We start from the raw sequence: 24043 nt of genomic DNA on the forward strand, positions 1-24043 counted from the left end.
GAAAACAAACCATATTAATCTAAGGAACTATAAACTATAATAATTTCACAATAACAATTTCCACTCACACTCGTATAATCACAAATATAAAAAAAAATCAATAATAGCAATTTACCAGAGGGAGACTTTGTACAAAACTCGTTTACACTGATTCCTTGCAATACAATTATTTATTCATATACACTTGTGATAAAACTATAAATAGATTATATCTCTACTTGTATTACGCAAAAACTACTGATTTTGAGGATGTGTGGAGATAATTCAGTACCGGAGGGAGACTTTGTACAAAAGTCGTTTGTTTTGACACCTCTGTCCCATTTGTGTTTCTATCGTGAAGCAGTTATATTTGCATGGCCGTGTTTCGGTTTGAAGACAGAGGAATAACACCCGAGTCCTGCTGGTTTGCCATTCTACGTTGCATAAAAAAAATAGCGTGTATATCTAATGACATAACTTCTACTAATTATCACTGATGCACAAATCATTGGATAACGTAATAAAAGAATATCCAATAAAGCAAGTGCCAATTGTTTCTAAGTATAGAAACATCATTTAATGATATTTCGACCATTCAACTCATAGATGCGTGTCACAACAATTGCGGCTCACGTACCGTAACTACACGCAAATAAAACTGCTTTCTCCCACTAAACGATATCTTCAATCAATTTTGTTAACTCCTAAACATAATCTAGCTGTAATAAATAACTCGAGGAATATTTTTTTTTATGAATCTTAGAATAGCAAACAGGCTGACGGTCCCACCTGATGGAAAGTGGTGACCGTCGTGTATATACGTGAATAGCTGTAAATATGACAGAGTATTTTTTTTATGAATGATAATGTGGTAATAAATAATATTTTTTTTAAAAGTTTTTGGTGCAATAAAGAGTTAAATAAAATAAATAAATAATAATGGAATAGAACGACGCCTGCGCTATCGGTATACAAAATCAAAATCGTGACACTGGATTTTTATAATTTAAAATTTAATATTGTGTTCCAAACAAAAAAAAATCTATTTCATTTGTGGTAAAGACAGTTGTTTTGATTCAAAATTATTTAGTTATTTTTGACAAATTTTTAAGTAAGTCCTTTCAGATAAATATCCTGTCAGTTAAAAATAAAAGAATTTTCTAAATCCTCTTATAACTGACGCAGTTAAAAGGTAACACATATAAAAAATACATCCAAATTGAAAAAAAACCTCTTTTATTTTAAATGTTTTAATTTTATTGCATTTTAAATTTTTGAATGGCACATTGTATTCTTAATATTATATATAATTACGTATAAATGAATAAAAAAATCTGTTATTTTAGATTTTTGATTGATTTAATTAAAAAGTTTTAAGCATAAAACTTTAAAAACAAAAGGTAAGTAATAAAGAATAACGTAATGTAATAATAATAAATAAGGGTCACTACACAAGTTAAGTTTTATTACATTTCTAATCAAACAGTCTATCAATGCAACAAACAATAACGTAAATGAGTATTTGCAAACTTTATTTTTAAACCTTAATACACGGATGTCGAGACAACAATAAACAAAAGACAATAATCATAAAACGGAATAGCAGGCTATGCTATGAATGAAGCAGCTGCCGACTGCAATAATAAGCATATTGATGGAAACACGCGCTATTTCCTAATAAATAACCTTTTAGTTAACTCATAATGAGGTTAACGTTATATGTGTGTGGAATGTTAATAGTTAAAAATTAATATTAAAATGTGACTTCGTGAGAAAGCAATAAATAATTATGTTTGATAACATAACGAAATGTTATACTGTTATTTGAGAAAAATTATAATTTTTATTTTCAAATCACAAAAAAGGGGGGGAAAGGGATTGGTAGTAATGGAGACTGAGAATCCCATTGCTAGCAATATACCCAACCAGGTCGACCTCCTCGCGGTTCTCCCTGGAAACTGTCATGGTTAATTCCTGATGAATTCATCATGATGGGCTAACTGGCCTGTTTTCATTCTCATCGATCACCCTTCACTGGTGCTCCGCCAGCGTATCCCGTTATATATATATATATATATATATATATATATATATATATATATATATATATAAAAATCACAAAAAGGTGTGTAATTTGATATCATCATCATATCAGCCTTTAACTGTCCACTGCAAATATAAACCTTTTATATATATATATATATATATATATTTAGACGCTTAGACTAGTACGACACCCACAGGATCCTTTTCTGGCCTATTCTATGTCGGGACTACACGGCGAATAATTATATATATATATATATATATATATATATATATATATATGAAATTATATGTAAGTTACATTCAGTAATAGTATAAAATATTTAGGCTCATATTATATGATATATATACGATATTTATTATATACCCTTATATAATTTGTAATAATAATAAATTATTTACAACAATAATTTTAAATATACAGTCTTATTATAGTATAATGTCTAATAATAATAAAAACGTTAATTTTTATTTTATGAAATATGTCATGGCAGATGAGCTGATGATTTAAAGTGGTAACCATTACTTATAGACCAGCACTAGTGCCTATGAAATACATATGCCCATATTATATCTTTATCAAATATATATAAGGTTTAATAATAATAATTTTCCGGGGGGAAAGGGATTGTTAGCAATGGAGTTTGACAGCCCTAATTGCTAGCAATATGCTCTATTAGGTCGACCTCCACATGGTTCCCCCTGGAAACCGTCGTGAACAATTCTTGTTGAATTCGTCACGATGGGCTAACTGACCTACTTCATCCTCACCTATCATCCTTCACTGGTGCCCCGCCGGTGTATACCGATAGCACCATTATCACCCATTAAAAAAAAAATAATTTTCCGCAATAATATTAAATATATTGACTCATACTATTAGTACTTTATCCAATAAGAGTCGTATACATTTATATTTATTTATAACTAGTGAAAATCCAATAAAAAAATATTAATATTGCCATTGCATTAACTTACAATGATGACCAGTGTCGTTTGAAATAACGACCACACTAAAAACTAACTTTTATATCAAATAATAAGTATGGTAAACAAAATAAAAATTTAATTGAACTACTAAAGGTTGCCTATAAATTTAATAAAATATTTTTTACTTTGTTGCCATTTTCATCATCGTCATACCAGCTTTCAACTGTCCTCTGCTGAACATAATCCTTCCCTTAGGAAAATTTTGCGGTTGGTTGCCAAACTTGGCAAGTGGATTGTTAACCGCAGTTAGGCTTTTAGAGATGTTTTAAGAAGGACGCTGTTGCTCATCCCTCGCCCTTCCTTAGTTGCTACTTACGACACCCACGAGAAATATAGAGTTGGCCTATTTTATACTACACGGGAATACTTTATTGTACACACTTATAATATATAAAAAGTATGACAGAGATAAGCAAATGTAGAAACACGAGCTTAACTTTAAAAGAGTTCTCTTCCAGCATACCCAAAATTAATATCACAGGCAACTCTAAATATACTGTGCTGCAACATCCTGCATTGCCACACTTGGGGACTGTCATGTAACATTTCTCATATGTGTTTTATTATCACACAGTTTCCATATTTTTTGATATTATTATTTATTTACTTGCTTTTTTCCACTAATTTTGTTCGCGTAGATTTCAAATCTAGGTAAACCAATAGAAATAGACTATTTTTAAAAGGCAAGAAAAAATATACACCAAATTTTAAGTTATGGCATGGTATTATATGAATTTACCTATTTTTTTTATACCACTGAGGTGGCAAACAAGCATAAGGCCCACCTGATGGTAAGTGGTTACCGTAGCCTTTGAACACTTGCAATACCAGTGGTATTACGCGTGCGTTGCCGACCCTGAAGAAACCTCTTTACCCCCCCTTTTGAAGAACCCCATGCTGTAGTCTCTTGGGAAAACCTCGGCAGGGAGCTCTTTCCATAACCTGAGTGTTCGAAAACCTATGTATGTATTACCTATGTTTTACCTATGTATTACCTCAAATTCATTGCAATAAGTCAGTGGTTGCAGATAGCTCGGTACCGTTCCTTCTTTCTAGAAGGATCTATGTGGGTCTATGAGAGGCCTATGTTCAGCAATTAACAGCTGATATAATCATGATGACCTATGTGTTAAGTTAGGATATAACCTACCCATATACAAAATTTCATTAAATTCTATCCAGCCACTGTAGTATGATTGACTGACAAACATCTCAAGAAACTCTCACGTTTATAATATACGGTAGCTATATCTCGCGGTTTCATCCGTGATCGTAGCGTGATGTTAAATAACCTTAAACATTCTCAAGAAATGAGCTATCGAATACAAAAGGATTTTTTGAAATGCAATTCACAGTTCCAGAGATAACAAAATAACAAAATAAACTTTTCTATTGTATTTATTTATTTAGGCACAGCAACAGTAATACAATTCACATTAAATTGAATATAATGAACTTTATAACTAATTGTTTTAAAATTGTACACCATTAATTGCTACGCACAGCGTTAGCTCATACTAGTTTCAATATTATATACAATAACAATTGAAAATGAGAACAATTATATATCAAATTCAGACACTTCTTTTGCCATTTTAAGAAAAGAATTTAAATTATAAGCAAAAATGTCCAATTCATTACAATTATTGTACAGTCTGCACATGCGGAAGAGAGGATCATTAAAAGTTACATTGTTATTACAATAAGATAGATAATAACAATAACAATAATAATGAAATAATTTTAATATATTTTTTTTAATTAATATATTTTTCAACAATTCTCAATTTTTTCACTACATAATTACATTTCTGTTTTGCCAAAGGTTGACTGCGAGAGAATGCTGTATATTATTAAGTCCGCCTTTTGTACCAAACATTTTTTTTTTGTAATGTAAGAATAAATAAATAAATACGAAAGTTTGTAGCGATGGATCGATGCATGTTTATTACTCTTTCACGCATAAACTACTGAACGGTTTTACATGAAATTTGGTACACGAATAGTTTATTTATTTATTTAACACTTTATTGCAACAATTATAAAAATAATTATTAGATTAGTCGTTAACAGTCCACTGTTGAACATAAACCTTTCCCATAAGTGGAGTTTTGCCATAAGTAGCCACGCTCGACAGGCAGGTTGGCAAGCGAAATTAACCCTTAATGATATTTTAATAGGAACATTGCTGTACATCTCTCGACTATTAAGTTTCTAATTATAAAAATAATAAATACAGTAAATTAGTAAGTTAAATCCTAACTTAACACATAGAATACTTCATGTACTACTTAACGCGGACATATGGCTAGTTTTAGTATGACAGATACAGGATTATCCTTGTTTAAAAAGAAACGTGACGTAAGTACTCCAGTTTAAATTGTACCATCTTAATGTTTCGAAAGACGAGTGACCATGACTTTTATCAGTAACGCGGTGCCGAAGGTTAGGCCCGCGAGCTTGCAGTCGTGTGAACACAGACGTGTAAATGGAGTTATGCTCATTCATTAAAATCAAAAGGATGACATGAAAGTTGGTAAAAATAATATTTATTTATTTATTTGACACTTTATTGCATCAAGTAAAAAAAATACAGTAAATATTTATGAGAAGTGATACAAAAAGCGGCCTTATCGATAAGCAATCTCTTCCAGACAATACTGTTCTAGAAATAATAATATTTAATAATGTTATTATTTCTTAATTGTTCTTTGCTAAATATAGGCTTCCCCCATATTGAGTGTATTGCCAATAGTTGCCACGCTTGGCGAACATGTCGACAACCGCAGTTGGGCTTTTGTTGTTTCAATAGAGACACTGCTGCCTATCCTTCGATTATTTAGATTCCCTTAGTCGCCTCTTACTTTTTCTATTCTGTCTCGATAGGAAAAGAAGAGGTATTCCATTCTATATAGGAACCACACGGAAAAATTTATATAATCTTTCCTAATACGAGTATAATAAATGTGAATGTAAGTTTGTTTGTTACCTTATATCACCTTAACGGCTTAACCAATCACTATGAAATTTGATATACACGTATTAAAAACTAGATGATATATCATTTACGTAATTTAAATTATTCAAATATTTTTAAATGCAACCGTAATGGTAATTGAAAAAATATATACATATATTGAATATGCAGAGTGTACAGGTAACAAGGTTTTTTTTTATGCAACTTAGAATGGCAAACAAGCTAATGGCCCACCTGATAGAAAGTGGTAACCGTCGCATATAGCAAACGACTTTTGTACAAAGTCTCCCTCTGGTAGAATATATCAAAATATATGAGTAATAAATAATAGTAGCATTATTCATACACTATCTTTTACCCGCGACTTCGTACGCATGACCGTGATAATGTTCGCTGACTGAAATAGTGATAGGTAAAGATTAAGCAAAATTATGACGATATTAATAGTGATTTGATGCGTCTCTTGCATGAGCTTATAACTAATAATCTAATGTTAAACGCTAAAAAACAAATTGCTTAAAATTTTCTCTATCTAAAATTTATAATTCTAAGAAAGTACGGATTGTTTATTAAATCTTTAATCTTTAAATATCTAGTTACCTATACAGTCTGCATATTTAAATTATTATTATTCAATTTTCATCACGGTTACATTTAAACATATTTGAATAATTTAAATTACGTAAACTATACCTCATAATCTAGTTTATAACCCCGTTAAATTGTGTAAACCGGTTATTGATAACGGTAGATTCTCACACAACCTACATCCAAATATAGTCGGATAGCACGACCTTCCACAACAGACCGTTTAGTGGCAAGAATAACAAAATTACAAAGAATTTTCTCACATTATATTTTAATTAACAAAAATTTGTAAATTTTTTGTTTCATTAATTTTAATAATACGTAATTGGATTATTCGTTTCCGAAATTCGGAATGATTTTATTTAAATTTGATTAAGAAACCACTGAACTAACTAAAGTAGATCACGTCGTAGATTTTTACTAATTAGTAAACGAATTTAATATGATTTTTACTGTTAAATTAACATAAATTAACATATTATTATAATATATAATACTAAAGCTGGAATATTGGAACTATAAGGTCACCTATTGTAATTGATAATCTCCAAGCTAAAAGTGAAAATCTCCTATGAAATACTTTTATATAATAATATATATATATATATATATATATATATATATATATATATATATATATATATATATATATATATATATATTATAAAAAAATTATGATTTGAAAATGCTTGAGATAACAAGTCTATTTAAAAAAATACAACCACTAAGAAAAGGTTTTGAAAATTTAGGGAAATCAGAGCTAATGCTTGTAAACGAAGCGACCAAATTTACGAGAAGAAAAGTATGTTATTGAAATTTTTATCATATTTCCATTAAATTTTACATACAATATATCATTACATTACAATTATCTCGAATGAAAATTTGTATTGATTTACAAAAAAAAACCTTTTATAGTGGCAAAATTAGCTATTTTGATTTATAATCTAAACTACTGTACTGAATTCGTTTCTGTAAATATATCCCTTAAAAAAAATCAAATCGGTTTGTAACTGACGGAATAATGAGGTAACAAATATAAAAAAATACAATCAAATTGACAACCTTCTCTTTTTTGAAGTCGGTTGAAAACAATAATAATATAAGTGACCTGATATTGAGTGGTTAACCTAGTCAACAAGTACATTATTGGTTTGGATCTGAAGGGCAAAAGTGCAGTAAGAAATACAACATTTAGTTTGTCATTCTCAATACCTATACTGTACCTGTCCAGTTTTTTTTTTTGTTTTTTAATCCCACTTCTTATATAAGTACGAAATTTTTTTTTATGCAACTTACAATGGCAAACAAGCTGACGGCCCACCTGATGGAAAGTGGTAACCGTCTCCTATAAACATGAGCAGTACCATGGACATAACAGAGTATACTGTTTCACCCATGATATCCCACATGCGTTGCCATCCCTGAGGACTCAGGTATTATTCCTCCGTACTCTGTAAATTCACGCCATATCCCACCTTTCAAACAGAAACACAGCCATGCAAAAACATCTGCTTCACAGTAAAAACACGAATGTGACAGAGGTGCCCAAGCAAAAGTCGTTTGCTTGGGCACCTCTTAATGGTTTATAAGAATGTATATATTGACAGATATTTGTTACTCTTTCACATAAAAAAAATACTAAATGAAATTTGCTTCACAGTCTCAAGTTATACCCTAACTTAAAACGTCGGATACTTTACATAATAATTCATGCGGGCAAAGTGTCGGGATACAGTTATATGCCGTACCTACATATTTTTCAAAAAAATAAAATCAACTATAATTAAATTGCCTTCTACAAAAAAAAAAAAATTACTTTAATTGGGGCAAAACTTGCTCAAATTTTAATTTAAAAACTAAACTATTCAACCGGTTTTAATAAAATTTCTATAAAACCCATCTGTAAACATATCATTTTAGATAAAAAAGAATTATCAAAATCGGTTTACAACTCACGGAGTTATGAGGTAACAAACGTAAAAAAAAAACTATCGAATTGATATTTTCTTTTTTTGGAGAATCATTTGAAAATATTTACTCTTCTATAAGTACTTAGCACTACGTTTGTAGCCGTGTGGTCCCGGCATAGAATATACCACTCCTTTCTTTCCCGTAGGTGTCGTAAGAGCCGACTAAGAGAGGGCGAAAGATGGGCGGTAGCGTCCCTCTTAAAACATCTATAAACTCTGCGTTTGCCAATCCGCCTGCCAAGCGTGGCAACTACTGGCAAAACTATCCAAGGGGAAGGTTATGTTTAACACTGGACAATTAAAAGTTAATACGATATGTGCGGCTATGTTTGACGAAACTAAACTATTTTCCAAAAATATTTGTTACTGATTTGATTACAGTTGTTTTGGTGACAAATTGCTAACGACGACGGTACTAACTATAATGGGAATAAATAATACACTATCACGTAACATTCCTATGTTATTGCAAAACAAAATACTAAATTGCCCTGTTATTTTAAAAGGGAGCATTACTTTTAACCGGAGTAATTTGTTACAGCTCTAAGTACGGAAGCCTCGGGGATAATTCATAAAGCCTTGAAAAATTGCCAAAAATAACGTAATACGGTTTAGACTTTAAATCTATTAATTTACAGTTCATATTCGCAGTCGTTTTTGCGAAGTAATTATTTTTTTTTTAAATGGAATATTCGCCATTTGAAACGATGGGTAAATGGAATGTAAGTTCGGTAACGTTTTGTCATTGTGTCAGAAAATATTTGATTGATGTATTAAATAATTGTATTTGTGTGTGTGTGTGAGTACGTTGACCTCTATTATGATTGACAAGCGGAAGTATATAGACCGTCTCTTTGGATACTTTTGAAATATAATATAGAGACAATTAAATCATATTTTTAGTGTGTTAAGATTCTTATTTCTATTTTTTGTTTTACATAGCGTAACGTTATGATTTCCATTTTGTCAAAAAACTATTTTTTTTTTCACGTCAAAACTCTTACGGGATAAGCCGAAAGAAGCGCCACAGTCCTCTATACATATATCTCTTGCTTCCTGCACTTTCATAACCGCTCTCTTAAGAGGTTCTGTCAGCAGTTACCATGCTTAGCAGGCGAATTTACAACCGTCGTTAGGCTTTTAGAGATGTTTTAAGAGGGAGGTCTACTAACCGTTAAGGTTCTCGACCATTAGTCGTCTCTTACGACACCCACAGGAAAGGAAGGGGTGGCCTAGGACTACAAGGCAAACTGTTTTCTGTGCATACAACTCAATATTTTTGATTCATCATCATCTATTTTTTTAATTTTTCTCTGTTTAGTATTTAGTATAGGCCTGATATATATATATATATATATATATATATATATATATATATATATATATATATATATATATATATTTATTTATTTATTTATATATATATATGTATGCGTGTGCGTATTTATATTAGGACAAAATAGTTTGGACTAGCCTAATCTGGTTTGTCCTATCGGGCTTAGGACTACATTTATAAATTAATTATAGATGTAAAGTAAACTAACAAGATTTATTACAACGTTAAAACGCTCTGACATAATACATCTACCCGCAAACGTAACATATTTACATACACGAGTAAAATTACGCCAAAACAAATTTGTCTCGCATAATGTTGTACTGAAGCGACCTCTCACATTCTGTACGAGAACTAAATTGAACGGTGAATGTGACCAAGTGCACTTTAAGACGAGTCCGGCACAGATCTTATAGAACTATGATACTACATTAGACTGCGGAAAGGCCGTTCGATTTAGAAGAGTAAATAACTGGGTAGTTATAATAATTTTAACTATAAAAAAAAACAACAACAAGATTTACTTACGTGTGTTTCTTACTTACGAAAGTATAAACAATAAAGCCATCATTAAAATATGAAACCGTGAAAGTGTGTTTGTCTGTTACAACTTGACACCTTAACTGCTCAACCAATCGGCACTAATTTTTAATTTAGTACACATGTGTATCCCGGCTTAGAATGGGCCCCTACCTTTCTCGTGGGTGTCGTAGCGACTAAGGGAGGGCGAGGGGTTTTTTTTAATGGGTGAAAATGGAATGGTAACCCCGCCTGCGCTAACGGGATACGCTGGCGGAGTACCAGTGAAGGGTGATCGATGAGAATGAAAACAGGCCAGTTAGCCCATCATGATGAATTCATCAGGAATTAACCATGATAGTTCACAGGAGGAACCGCGAGGAGGTTGACCTGGTTGGGTATATTGAGTTATGGGATTCTCAGTCTCCATCACTAATAATCCCTTTCCTCCCGGAGGGCGAGGGGTAGGCAGCAGCGTCCCTCTTAAAACATCTCTAAAAGCCTAACTGCGGTTGCCAAGCCGCCTGCCAGATGTGGTAGGCTACTGGCAAAATTACCCTTATGGGGATGGCTTATGTCCAGCAGTGGACACTTAACGGCTGAAATATAATAAAAATACACATAGTACCTTATCAAAATGAAGAAGGACGTATTATATGTTATATTTCTATTGCTGTACCTAATAATAGTTGGAGAGGAAGGATTGTTGGTAATGCAGTCTACCAGACTCATTGCTAGCAATATACCTTGGCGGTTCGACCTCCACGTGGAAACTATTCCTGTAAACTATCGTGCTGAATACCAGGTGTATTTATCACGATGGACTAACTGACTCGCCTTTTCATTCTAATGGAGTTTTGAAGTAACAAACAAAATAATACAAGCAAAATGGAGAACCTCTTTTTTTTTAATCGGTTATTAACCCCATCTATGCAAACCAAACTACGGAGTTACCATTCCAAAATAAATATATTTCGCATCGCAAATTTACAACTTGGAGAGTAAAAAAAAAGTATTTCAAAAAAAGAATACAGCCAGAATCATTTGGAATGATGTAAGGATTCTAACGATACCCTATACATCGAAATCAGTTCAGAAATTTAGAATTTACAGTGGTATAAGGAAACTCACATACATGAACCTTTATCTCCTGAAACATTACACTCCTTTTTTGTGCAGTCGTGCAAAAATAATAATAGTCACACACGTATACAGTATGTTACAATTTTTCCACTACACAACGACCCGGTGACCTCTACTCACCTCAGCGTCGGTGCTCTAATCGTTTTTAAATAACTCCATTCGAATTTGCGAGAGGCGGTTGACTCGCTGCTTGCTCGCTAGCTTGCAACATTTCCCTCAACTCGCAACCGCACTAAACTAATACACTAAACAGTATACCGAGTCTTGTTTTTTATTAGCTATATTAAAATTTTTAGGGTATCGTGCAAAAATAATTTAGAATTACCGTGTGGTCCAGGCATAAAATGGACCACTACTTGTTTCTCTGTCGATGTCGTAAGAGGCGACTAGAGGTGCTTAATGGTCGAAGAATGGGCAGTAGTATCCCTCTTAAAATATTACCAAAGTCTAACTGTGGTTGCCAACCCGCCTACTAAGCGTGGCAACTAATGGCAAAACTCCCCTTATGGGGAAGGCTTATGTCCAGCAGTGGGAAGTTAATGACTGAAATCGTCATTATTATTAAGAATATATAATGTTAATAAAGAAGAAAATGAAGAATGAAGAATTAATAGAGAAGATTATAATAATTAATTAATAAAGAATAAAATGAATGAAATATGTTTATTTTATCTTAAGAAAATAGAGCAATGCCTTATTTTATTTTCGTATATGGGATCTAAGCTAAGCTAGCTAAGCCGTTGCACATACGGATCTTTTGTGCTTCCCCCTGCCTTATACCATCATTTCATAGATCCTTTGTGTTACCTTGACGATATCCCGCGGTTTAAGATATCTGTAGTCCCCTGACTCTGGATAAGCCGTTCCCACTAGACTCATACGCATATTTGCCATAAATTGAAGCATTTAAATAGAGCAATAAATAAATAAATATAAATTTTATAAACTATTTTATTCCTTCGATATTACCTGTACTAAGTCTCCACTAACATGTATAAACATTGTACGGAGTTGAACTACTGCTTACATAATTTTACGTTCCGAACTTTTAAATTTACGTCGCGAACTATGACCCCTCCGCTAAAGTCATGTGCGTGCTTCTAATTGTTCGCTGTTCGGTCGCTTTTCGCAACTAATTCGCAACTTGTTTAATTGGAAAATGTAAGGAAATATTTAATAGCCTAATAGCCCAACGAGACGACGAGTAATTTAATATAAAAAGCCAGTCAAAATTGTATTCAATGCCAATACCCATAAAGTTCATTATGCATTGCATTACGTAATTTCATTTGACGACCTTCACGAATTGCACGTGTGAATATTTCTATCGAAAAAGGAAATAAAATGTAAAACAGATCACTTGGATCCATTTTGCAAAATGCAAATTACATATTTTGCAATACATTAAAATTTCTTCATATACCAAATCATCATATATTAATACAGATTATATCTAAAAATTATGTCATTTTGCATATATTTTTTATTCAATTTTATTAAAATCTCTCAGTTTTATTACTGTATTGAAAGTTGTATAAAAAAAAATTTCGAAAAATAAATACATATGCATCTGAAACCAAACCTAAACCTTCCAAGTCTCCAACCGATATAACCACTACACTAACGGGGCGTTAAATAGCTAATTTCCTATATAATAATGAGTTTCACGCCGCGGCTCTGCTTATAGAAAACCGCACATTAGAGCACTAATGTTGAGAATATTAAACTCAAATAATATACATGTTTGTGAACTGTTTTCTGTAAAATTGTACGTATTAATTTTTTTTTATTCAACTTAGAATGGCAAACAAGCTGACGGCTCACCTGATGGAAAGTGGTAATCGTCGCCTATAAACATGAGCAGTACCATGGACATAACAGAGTATACTGTTTCGCCCATGATATCCCCCATGCGTTACCATTTCTGAGGACTCAGGTGTTATTCCTGCATACCCAGTAAATTCACGCCATATCCCACCCTTCAAACCGCAACACAGCCATGCAAACACAACTGCTTCACGGTAGAAACACGAATTGGACAGAGGTACCCAAGCAATCGACTTTTGTACAAAGTCTCCCTCTGGTGACGTATTAATTCTAATATCAGCAGTTAACTGTCCACTGCTGAACATAAGCCTTCCCCATAAAGGGAGTTTTACCAGTAGTTGCCACGCTTGGCAAGTGTATCAGCAACCGCACTTAGGTTTTTCGAGATGTTTTAAGGTGGACGCTGCTGTCAATCTTATACACCCATGGGAAAGAAAGTATTGATGTGTTCTATATCGAAACCACATGGTGCCACACCCCTAACATATTGATTACATATTACTAATTTCATTATCCATGGTGTACACAAGTAAAATACAATTCAAGGTGAACATGTCACGTTTACCAACATGACCATTATTACTATCGCTGGACTACTTTCCGTCGATGCACTGATTTTGAAATTTGTACATAATATAAACGAGATGAATAAGATTGCTTCTACAATGTGTTAATATTTGCCAGTTCCTTCTCCACACAATGTATTGAATAACATTCGATACGCTATGAAAGATGCGTTGCATTATAGTTGATACTTTAGTGCCAGATGTGTCGGTGTAAGGTACGAGCGGCGGCGAGTAGATGCGTTAATGTGAAAGATTGTAGGGAAAAGTGGGTGGATATTTATTACCCTCTCATGCAAAAACTATTGAACGTATTTCAATGAAATTTAGTTATTGGTAGGTTATATCTTAGTTTAACACATAGAATACTTTATATACTAATCCAGACAGGTGAAGTTATGGGATACACCAAGTTAAATATATAGGTAATAGAAATATATATGGTTGTATAAGTGACTTAATTTATTTGAATTCGTACAATGTTCATTGTATTGTGTAGATTTAATTAGATCACTATTATTAGTTGTAATAAGGTTGATATTTTGATATTATAATGTATAATCGACAGCGGTAAAGGTACAGTTAGTAAAGAATTGAATATTTAGGTGGTAGGACAGAGGACAGTCGGTGGGAGCTGTAATTTTTTTTTATACAACTTAGAATGGCAAACAAGCTGACGGCCCACCTGATGGAAACTGGAAACCGTCGCCTATAGACATGAGCAGTACCATGGACACTACAGAGTATACTATTTCGTCCGTGATACCCTTCATGCGTTGCCATTCCTGAGGACTCAGGTGTAATACCTCTGTACCCAGTAAATTCACGCCATATCCCACCCTTCAAACCGAAACACGGCCATGCAAACACAACTGCTTCACGGTAGAAACACGAATAGGACAGAGGTACCCAAGCAATCGACTTTTGTACAAGTTGAATTCAATTTTGGTTGCTGGTTTGGCGGGTCTTGCGGGCGGACGGGTATTAAACACGAAAGTCGATAGTAATCATTGTCATCCGATTTATCAATGAATCATTATCAGCTAGATAGATATAAATTATATTAATAAATATAATACAAATGAATAAATCGATAATTTTTTTTATTCATTTAACATTTGTAAATACAGGGCCACTATTTTTCAAGTATTACATCATACAAAGCCTACGATTATATCATACGATTCCTCATTCATCGCTATACGCTTATAACTCACACCGCGATTTAAGGCGATGATGTGTTTTGCAATAATTGTGTTTATTTAGTAGCATTATTCAGTAATGACCTTTAGGGAAATTGTTGGATTATTGCGAACATTGAGTGGACCACTGTAATGACTATTACACTGTACCTACACTATTCTAGTATGTACTAGAACGAATCTGATTTTTTAAGTGGCTCACCTACACTCCAGGCGCATGGAACTCAAGCTTGGATGTACAGTTTTATGAGGAACCATATGGCAATGATATTTACCAGAGGCAGACTTTGTACAAAAATCGATTGCTTAGGTACCGCTGTCCTATTCGTGTTTCAACCGTGAAGCAGTTGTGTTTGCATGACTGTGTTTCGGTTTGTAGGGTGGGATATGGCGTGAATTTACAGGGTACAGAGGAATAACACCTGAGTCCACAGGAATGGCAACGCATGGGGGGTATCATGGGCGAAACAGTATGCTCTGTTATGTCCATGGTACTGCTAATGTCTATGGGCGACGGTTACCACTTTCCATCAGGTGGGCCGTCAGCTTGTTTGCCATTCTAAGTTGTATAAAAAAAAAAAAACATCTGGAAGCCGTTTTGAAGGTTGAACTCTTCGTAGTAGCTACCAGCTTGCAACAACATGGCATAGCCATGGCATATGGCAGTAAAATTAAAATTAATCATCATTCTATCAGCTGGTGACTGTCCACTGCTGAAAATGGGCCTCTCCTATTAGGAGTTTGAAAGTACTTGCCTTGCTTGGCAAGCGGTTTAGCAACCGCAGTTAGACTTTGGTGATGTTTAAAGAGGGACGCTGCTCCCTCTACCCTCTTTCTTTGATCCCTGCGGGATCCCTTGACCAATAAATTCCCTTAGCCGCCTCTTACGACACCCACGGGAAAGGAAGTCGTAGCCCATTCTACGCCGCGACCACACGGCGAATACAGGGTACCTAGACATAATACTTTAGTTCTCAGGAATGGCAACGCATGAGGGGTATTATGGGTATCATAGTAATACTATGAGATATTTATGCTGCTGTTCATGTCTATAAATGACAGTTGCCACTTTCCATCAGGTGAGCTGTTAGCTTTTTGCCATTCCAAGTAGCGTAAAAGGCCTTAGCCTTCATACAGCATGAGATGTCTGTAAAATGACATCTAATCTATGATGACGATGACGTCAAAATACAGTAATTTTATAATATCTACAGGCAATTACCGCTTCACTAAAATCATTTAGACCGTCAACATGTTTACTATTCAAATTTGTATTAAAAATAACCGATATAAATCAACAGTGATTAACTAGAATAAACCGGTTCGAACCGGTAGCGACCATTCACTGTATGACCTATCACAAGGCATCCTAGTTTAAGGAACGAGCCATTACTGTGATGTCTTTGACATTTATTAATTTCGGAACCGGACTCAGTTAATTCTAGAGTAAGCTACATCTACATATAATAAAATTATAATTAAATAGTTTCTGTAAATAGACAGACGTTTAGAACTAGATTATATAGATAGACAACCCCCCATGCGTTGCCATTCCTGAGGACTCAGGTGTTAATCCTCTGTACCCTGTAAACTCACGCCATATTCCACCCTTCAAACCGAAACACAGCCACGCTAACACAACTGCTTCACGATTGAAACACGAATGGAACAGAGGTACCCAAGCAATCGACTCTAATAACCCTCTAGTAACCCTTCATATTAGTTATTCTTAAACCTTAGATTATATAGATAGAGCATCGAGTCTCAGAAACGGGTCAACTTTTTGTCAGCTATTTGTCAAATTAGCCGACTCGTTTTTTTTTTCTTAATGTACTATATACTTACGCACACAATGTATCTTGACGTATCTATATTTAATTACATAATAAATAAAATTAATTTTTATGCATTAAAATTATGCAAAAATTATAAGATAAAATCATCATCATCATGTTCCTACCCTTATCCCAATCATTTGGGGTCGGCGTAATATGATTTTATCCATATTACAAAAAGATTTGGTTTTTAGTTTTACGACCGGCCACCTGCCTGACGTCAACCCTCTTTGGGTATGCATTTGTTGGTGTTTTCCGCCACCTACGGTATGGAGCAAGGGATTGAAAAAAAAAGGAAAGGAACGTTGGAAATGCGTAAAGGAAATTGGTGAATGAGAGGTATAAGGGTATAATTGTTGGCTGATTATTTTATTAAAAAATATACGAAACCGGTGATTTCTATTTCCATTTTGTAAGCACGAGCATATGTGCCTAGCCGTATGGTCCCAGTATAGAACAGGACACCCCTTCCTATCCCATGCGTGTCCTAAAAAGCGATTAAGAAGGGATGGGCAGCAGCGTCCCTCTTAAAACATCCCTTAAGCCTAACTACGGTTGCCAATCAACCTACCAAACGTGGCAATTACTGGTAAAACTCCCTAAAGGAGTGGCTTAAGTTCATCAGTTGACAATTAAAGGCTGATATGATGAAGCACGAGCAGTCGCGGGCTTAAGTTAGTCAAAAATAAATAGCGTGTTATATAAGTGAGTTATAATCGATGAATGATACTATATGTACATATGTACAGGCACGCAATAAATTACTTGGACAGTTGCATAAACCACGAATTCAGTAGGTAATGTGTTTAGTAATTACTCAACATTAGTTTATTTAAATATAAATGTCATCAGGGGTTATGATATAACGATATATATATATATATATATATATATATATATATATATATATATATATATATATATATATATATATATATATATATATATATATATATATATATAACTACCTGCTCCCGCGACTTCTTTCGGGTACAACGATAATAGAAAAATTGTGTTCCGCAAAAAAAAAAATTGTAACAAAACCAATTATATTGGTTCAGCCATATAAATAAAAAAAGGAATCTTCTAAAGCGATTAAGTTCTTATTTTGAATTTCCTTCTTTTTGAAGTCACTATAATGGCAAACAAGCTTACGGCCCACCTGATGGAAAGTGGTAACCGTCGCCTATAGACATGAGCAGTACCATGGACATAACAGAGTATACTGTTTCGCCCATGATACCCCCCATGAGTTGCCATTCCTGAGAACTCAGGTGTTATTCCTCTGTACCCTGTAAATTCACGCCATATCCCACCCTTCAAACCGAAACACAGCCATGCAAACACAACCGCTTCACGGTAGAAACACGAATGGGTAGATATAGATGGATAGTTGGATGGTTTGTTACTCCTTCACGCAAAAACTACTGAACGGATTTTAATGAAATTTGATACACGAGAAGGCTATATCCTAACTTAGCGCATATAATATATTATATTGAATAGAATATATTGGTTCACGCGGACAAAGCCGTGGAATACAACCAGTAGAGTATAACTAAAACAATATTTCCATATGAATTGAAACAATGTTGTACTCGCATTATGCATACAAAAGACATCAACGCGCTCACTTATTTGATTCATTTATGACGACTTTTTTATAAAATTTTTATAAAAGGTATTTTACCGCAGTAAAATATGTCCTACTAATTGCATCCCGCGGCACTGCCTGCGCATATCACATAAAGTATCCTATATGCTAAGTTAGGGATAGCTTCCCGTGTACAAAATTTTATTTAAATCCGTTCAGTAGTTTATGCGTGAAAGAGTTTTGCCGTCGGAGATGTGGTGAATGCGAAAGCGAACCCATGTCTCCGACATATGGCACCTCGAGGGTATATCGTCTGGTTTTTGGTGGGTACACCCCTACCTTACGGGAGGATTCCCACAGTACCCATTCACCTCCCACAAGGTGTATGGGTCTGCATAAAGCATTTTCCAGACGTTAAAAAAAATGCGTGAAAGAGTAACAAACGGCTATCCATCTATCCATCGTTACAAACTTTTGCATTTATTATATTAGTAGAATGATAAGCAAGCTGAAGTAGTAATGGGTTGGTCATATAGCTCGAAAACCCGACAAGTTATGGGAAATAAAGGTTTTTGTGTGGCGATCTCGTACGAGCAAATGACCCTCCACTAGATGGGGTGACTTCAAATGAGCTCTAGAAACTCAGTGGATGTAGATGGCTCATAACCATTCTTTATGGCAGTCTATGGGGAAGGCCCTTATTCGTCAGTGGATGGATAATGACAGAGATGACGATGATATTAATAGGATCATAAGATTAATGGTTTTTTTTTTTATACAACTTAGAATGGCGAACAAGCTGACGGCCCACCTGATAGAAAGTGGTAACCGTCGCCTATAGACATGAGCAGTACCATGGACATAACAGAGTATACTGTTTCGCCTATGATACCCTCCATGCAATGCCATTCCTGAGGACTCAGGTGTTATTCCTCTGTACCCAATAAATTCACGCTATATCCCACCCTTCAAACCGAAACACAGCCATGCAAACACAACTGCTTCACGGTAGAAACACGAATGGGACAGAGGTACCCAAGCAATCGACTTTTGTACAAAGTCTCTCTCTGGTGTTTACATTTTCATTAACAACCATTGAAACAGGATATACGACAAGTAGATATAGATATTTAAGGCGTAAAATACGTAACAATATTCGTACGTATTTAATACGTAAAAGTCAAGGTACTGATAAAAAAAAACAATAATAAGGACATACATCAGGCATATGTCTCCTACCGGTGAATGTACCGGCTCCTAACGTCACACCAAGCCAAGGATCCCACTTGCACGCTCAATATACATCTTGTTATTTTATTATAATATCATAAATGTGAATGTGAGTGCGTTTGTTACCTTATAACATATGAATGGCTTTACAATACACTTACAATATATATTGTTGATAACAAATGAATACTACATTTCATTTCATATAAAGTAGATAGATATTGTTAAATAATAATTCGCCTGCAACTACTGGCATAACCCCTCCAAAAGGGAGGATTATGTTCAGCAGTGAACAGTTAATGGCTGAATTGATGATAATGACGTTTTATAACTATTACTGTATTACTAAATGCAATTTTTTTTTTTTCACTTAAAGACTATTTTAATGTAATATTTTAAGAACAAATTCCAAATAAATTATTTGCACACCAAACGGTTGAATGCAGTGAGTATTTTTGTTGTAAAAACTCTATAGTCATTTTTATTAATGACCTACAATCAAAATATAAAATACAAAAATATAATAATATAATAATTTATCTGACAGTTTTCTATTCTCTTTTAAACACTCTTTTTATAACTTCACAAAATACAGACATTTTATCATTTATCGAACTGAGCTTATTATTTTCAACACTTTTCTTTTAACTAACATTAATTACTTCTGGTGTTAATTAATCTGTATTCGAGCAAATAAAGTTATCATTCATTCTTTCATTCAAAGAATATCCAATAATTTTTCTACCTATAAAAACTTCTTTTCATTTAAGAGTTTCCCCTTGTCGGTGCAACTAATTCATGCATCTGCTTCCAGCCAGCTATATCGCAGGCCATATCCTTGACCTCCTTATACGACATGACACCTAGTGTTTCTTTTATCTGTCCCGTGTAGTTATTCCTCGATCTTCCTTTTCCTCTTTTGCTCTCTATTTTTCCTTCTACTATTCTCTTAAAAAAATCGTCATGTCGTATAAGGTGACTCAGCATTTTGCCTCTTCTATTCTCTATACTCTCTATTCTCTATACTTATAAAGTATAAAAAGTGAAATGAAGCAATATGTACCTACAATTTAATTTTCTGCCAATAAATAATATTGTTAATTATTATTATTATTTCTGTGCTATTAACAAATCCCAATAAAAACAACAACCGTGTTTAATGGCAAATAATAAAATATAAACGGAAATGTCACTAAGGCTCTCATTATGTTTTACGGCGTGCTTTGCTGTAATGTTGTAAACTAAGTACATATATATGTACGTTTATGAAACTAACTTTTAACAGCGATTCGTACGCGTAAACTATGGAAATAGGTAATTTAACATGTGCCAGATTTTAAGCTAGACCTTCAAAAATATATCTGATAAAACTATAATTAATTTGATGCAATAATATTTGAGTGATGCTGTAACAAACAAACATACAGACAAAAAGTTGATAACAAGTTGACAACTTAGATAAAAAGTTGCCTACATCCTTTCTTATGTCAAACACAGACAGACAGACATACAAGTGGATTTATCATCATCACCCATCAACTGTCCACTGCTGGACATAGCTCTTCCAGGCGGGTTTTACTAATATTTTATAATTTACTCATTTGCGACGCTTGTCAGACGAGTCGACAATCGCAGTCGGATTTTGATGAAGTTTTAAAGGAGACGCTGCTGCTAATATTAAGTTTCCTCTTACGACACCCATGGGAAAGGAAACGTAGCTCATTCTGTGGCGGAATTTTATAAAAATTGAGAAACGGCGAGTTGATTTAGTTTTATTTAAAAGTGCTTATAAGTGGCGAGTTGATAGTCTTATTTAAAATTGCTTGTAAACAAGTTTTATACAAGTTACTTGAATGAAAATGAATTGAATTTAAAGTCACGTACGTCGATGTTATTTAAATACAAGTAGCTTGCAGTCTTATGAAGCTTGCAAAAAAATAAATAGTGCAACTACAATTGCATGCTGAAATATAATTAGGATAATAAGTTTAACTTTATGTATGTGAAAAAAATAAGTGCATTGCAACCAGTAGACAGTTGAAGGTCGGAATATATTGTTTCTGTGCTGATGTGATGAAATTTCAAGTACTTCTAATATAATATATATACTTGTGTTTATTATTTGACATTCTGTAAATAATTGTTTATAATTGCTTTAATTAATTTATTATAAATATATATTAAAAACAAAATTTTCTCATCTTATGGATAGATAGATAGATAAACAATTTATTTGCATTACTTACAGCACACGAACAGCTTACAGACACAAATGTATAGTGAAAAAAGATGAAAAAAAGATAAATGTACAAAAATAAAAATAAAACAAAAACAAAATCAGAATGCATAAAATTAGTAATATTTTTTTTTCTTCATCAGTGGCAGTAATTTATTATATTTTTTTTAATCCTTACTAATATGCCCGAGTTCATCTTATGGATTCATTACGACAATAGCGGTTAATATATATTTATTTATATTTATATATGTATTATTTATTTTGTAGATATATATATATAATTTTCTTTACCTATTCCAATAATGAAGTACCGCATTCGTGATTCACTGTTCATTGGTTGACTGGTGGTTGGTGGTTGGAGAGAATGCTACTAGCATTAAGTACGCCTTTTGCACTGATTTACATTGTAGAGCAAGTTACATATAAATACTATGTTGATAGGATTTAGCATTTTAGTCATTGCCTACGATAGTATCCCATACTTCACGAGGGATGATATCAGTCATTAACTGTCCACTGCTGGACACGGGTAGATGGGCTGGCAACTGCAGTTAGGCTTTGGTGTATATATATATTTCTTCCAACATTCCTATATTGTTCTAAATAATAAAAATAATAAACTATTGCACGCAAACAGGACGTATGTATACATAGATTATTAATACAGTAAGTGCAAATACAAAAGGTGGACTTTTTTTTATGCAACATAGAATGGCAACCAAGCTGACGGCCTACCTGATGGAAAGTGGTACTGTCGTCTATAGACATGAGCAGTACCATGAACATAACAGAGTATACTGTTTTGCCCATGATATCCTCCATGCGTTGCCATTTCTGAGGACTCAGGTGTTATTCCTCTGTACTCTGCAAGTTCACTACAATATCCCACCCTTCAAACCGAAACACAGCCATGCAAACACAACTGCTTCACGGTAGAAACACGAATGGGACAGAGGTGCCCAAGTAAACGACTTTTGTACAAAGTCTCCCCTTTAGTTTATTCCTAAAAAGCAATCTCTTACAGATAACTTGGCATGACTTACGTTCTAATATTTTTACTTAAATTTTGGATTAATATAATTAAGACACTTTTTATTTTAATTAAAAGGAAAAAAAAACGGCGGTGTGCAATTGGTTTATAATATATGTATGTACCACTACATAATTTATTACATAACATGTAATAACGTTAAACGGACATGTCAAAACAGTTTTCCGATTTTACATGTATTTACATGTTAAATCGATCAAGTTAAAAAGTCGTTCAACTATTTAACGTGTTATTTTATAATAGTGAATGTATATATATATATAATCTTGTTTGAGACATACATATGTAATTAAATATGTCGTTTCTGTAGGAATTTTCGAAATATTTTAAATTTATTGGTGTTGACAATTTATAATGGGTTTCACTACGAAATCTAATAATTTAGTGGATCAACATATTTCTATGTTTCCGTATTACAAGTCGGGGGTTGACACATACGAGTTAAATATCATACTTACGGATGTGTCACGTAATATTAAAATGTTATGTTTACAGATAAATAAACATATCTTTATGAGATTTCGAAAGACAATATAAAAAATGTGATATTTTTTAGTAAAAATTTTAATATCTTTCAAATAAATATGTTACTAATATATAATACATTACTATTTTTACTAATATATTTTTCTTCCTTTCTGGCCTTTTTCCATATCTATTTAGCGTCGGTTAATATATTTTCTTCTTCCATTCATGTCATTACAAATACTCACATTAGTAATATTATATATATATATATATATATATATATATATATATATATATATATATATATATATATATATATATATATATATATTATAGAATATATAAGTTATTTTTATCCTGTCTACATTACATTATTTGTTATTTATTATTTGTTAGTTACCTCTGAATGCTTTAATGGCTTAACCATAAGCTATAAAATTTGGTATACAAATATAAGTCTACTATATGTAATAGAGAAACATA

The 24043-nt window shown here is 33.2% G+C and overlaps 1 protein-coding gene across 1 annotated transcript in view; it reads right to left on the reverse strand.

The window, feature by feature from the left end:
• The window catches only part of LOC113520373 (uncharacterized), a 95385-nt gene that overhangs the window by 69992 nt on the left and 1350 nt on the right, over positions 1-24043 (reverse strand). The window lies entirely within an intron of this gene.

This window comes from Galleria mellonella, unplaced genomic scaffold, assembly GCF_026898425.1.
Source record: "Galleria mellonella isolate WM207_F2 unplaced genomic scaffold, CSIRO_AGI_GalMel_v1 utg40, whole genome shotgun sequence".
In the NCBI taxonomy this organism is placed as follows: Eukaryota; Metazoa; Arthropoda; class Insecta; order Lepidoptera; family Pyralidae; genus Galleria; species Galleria mellonella.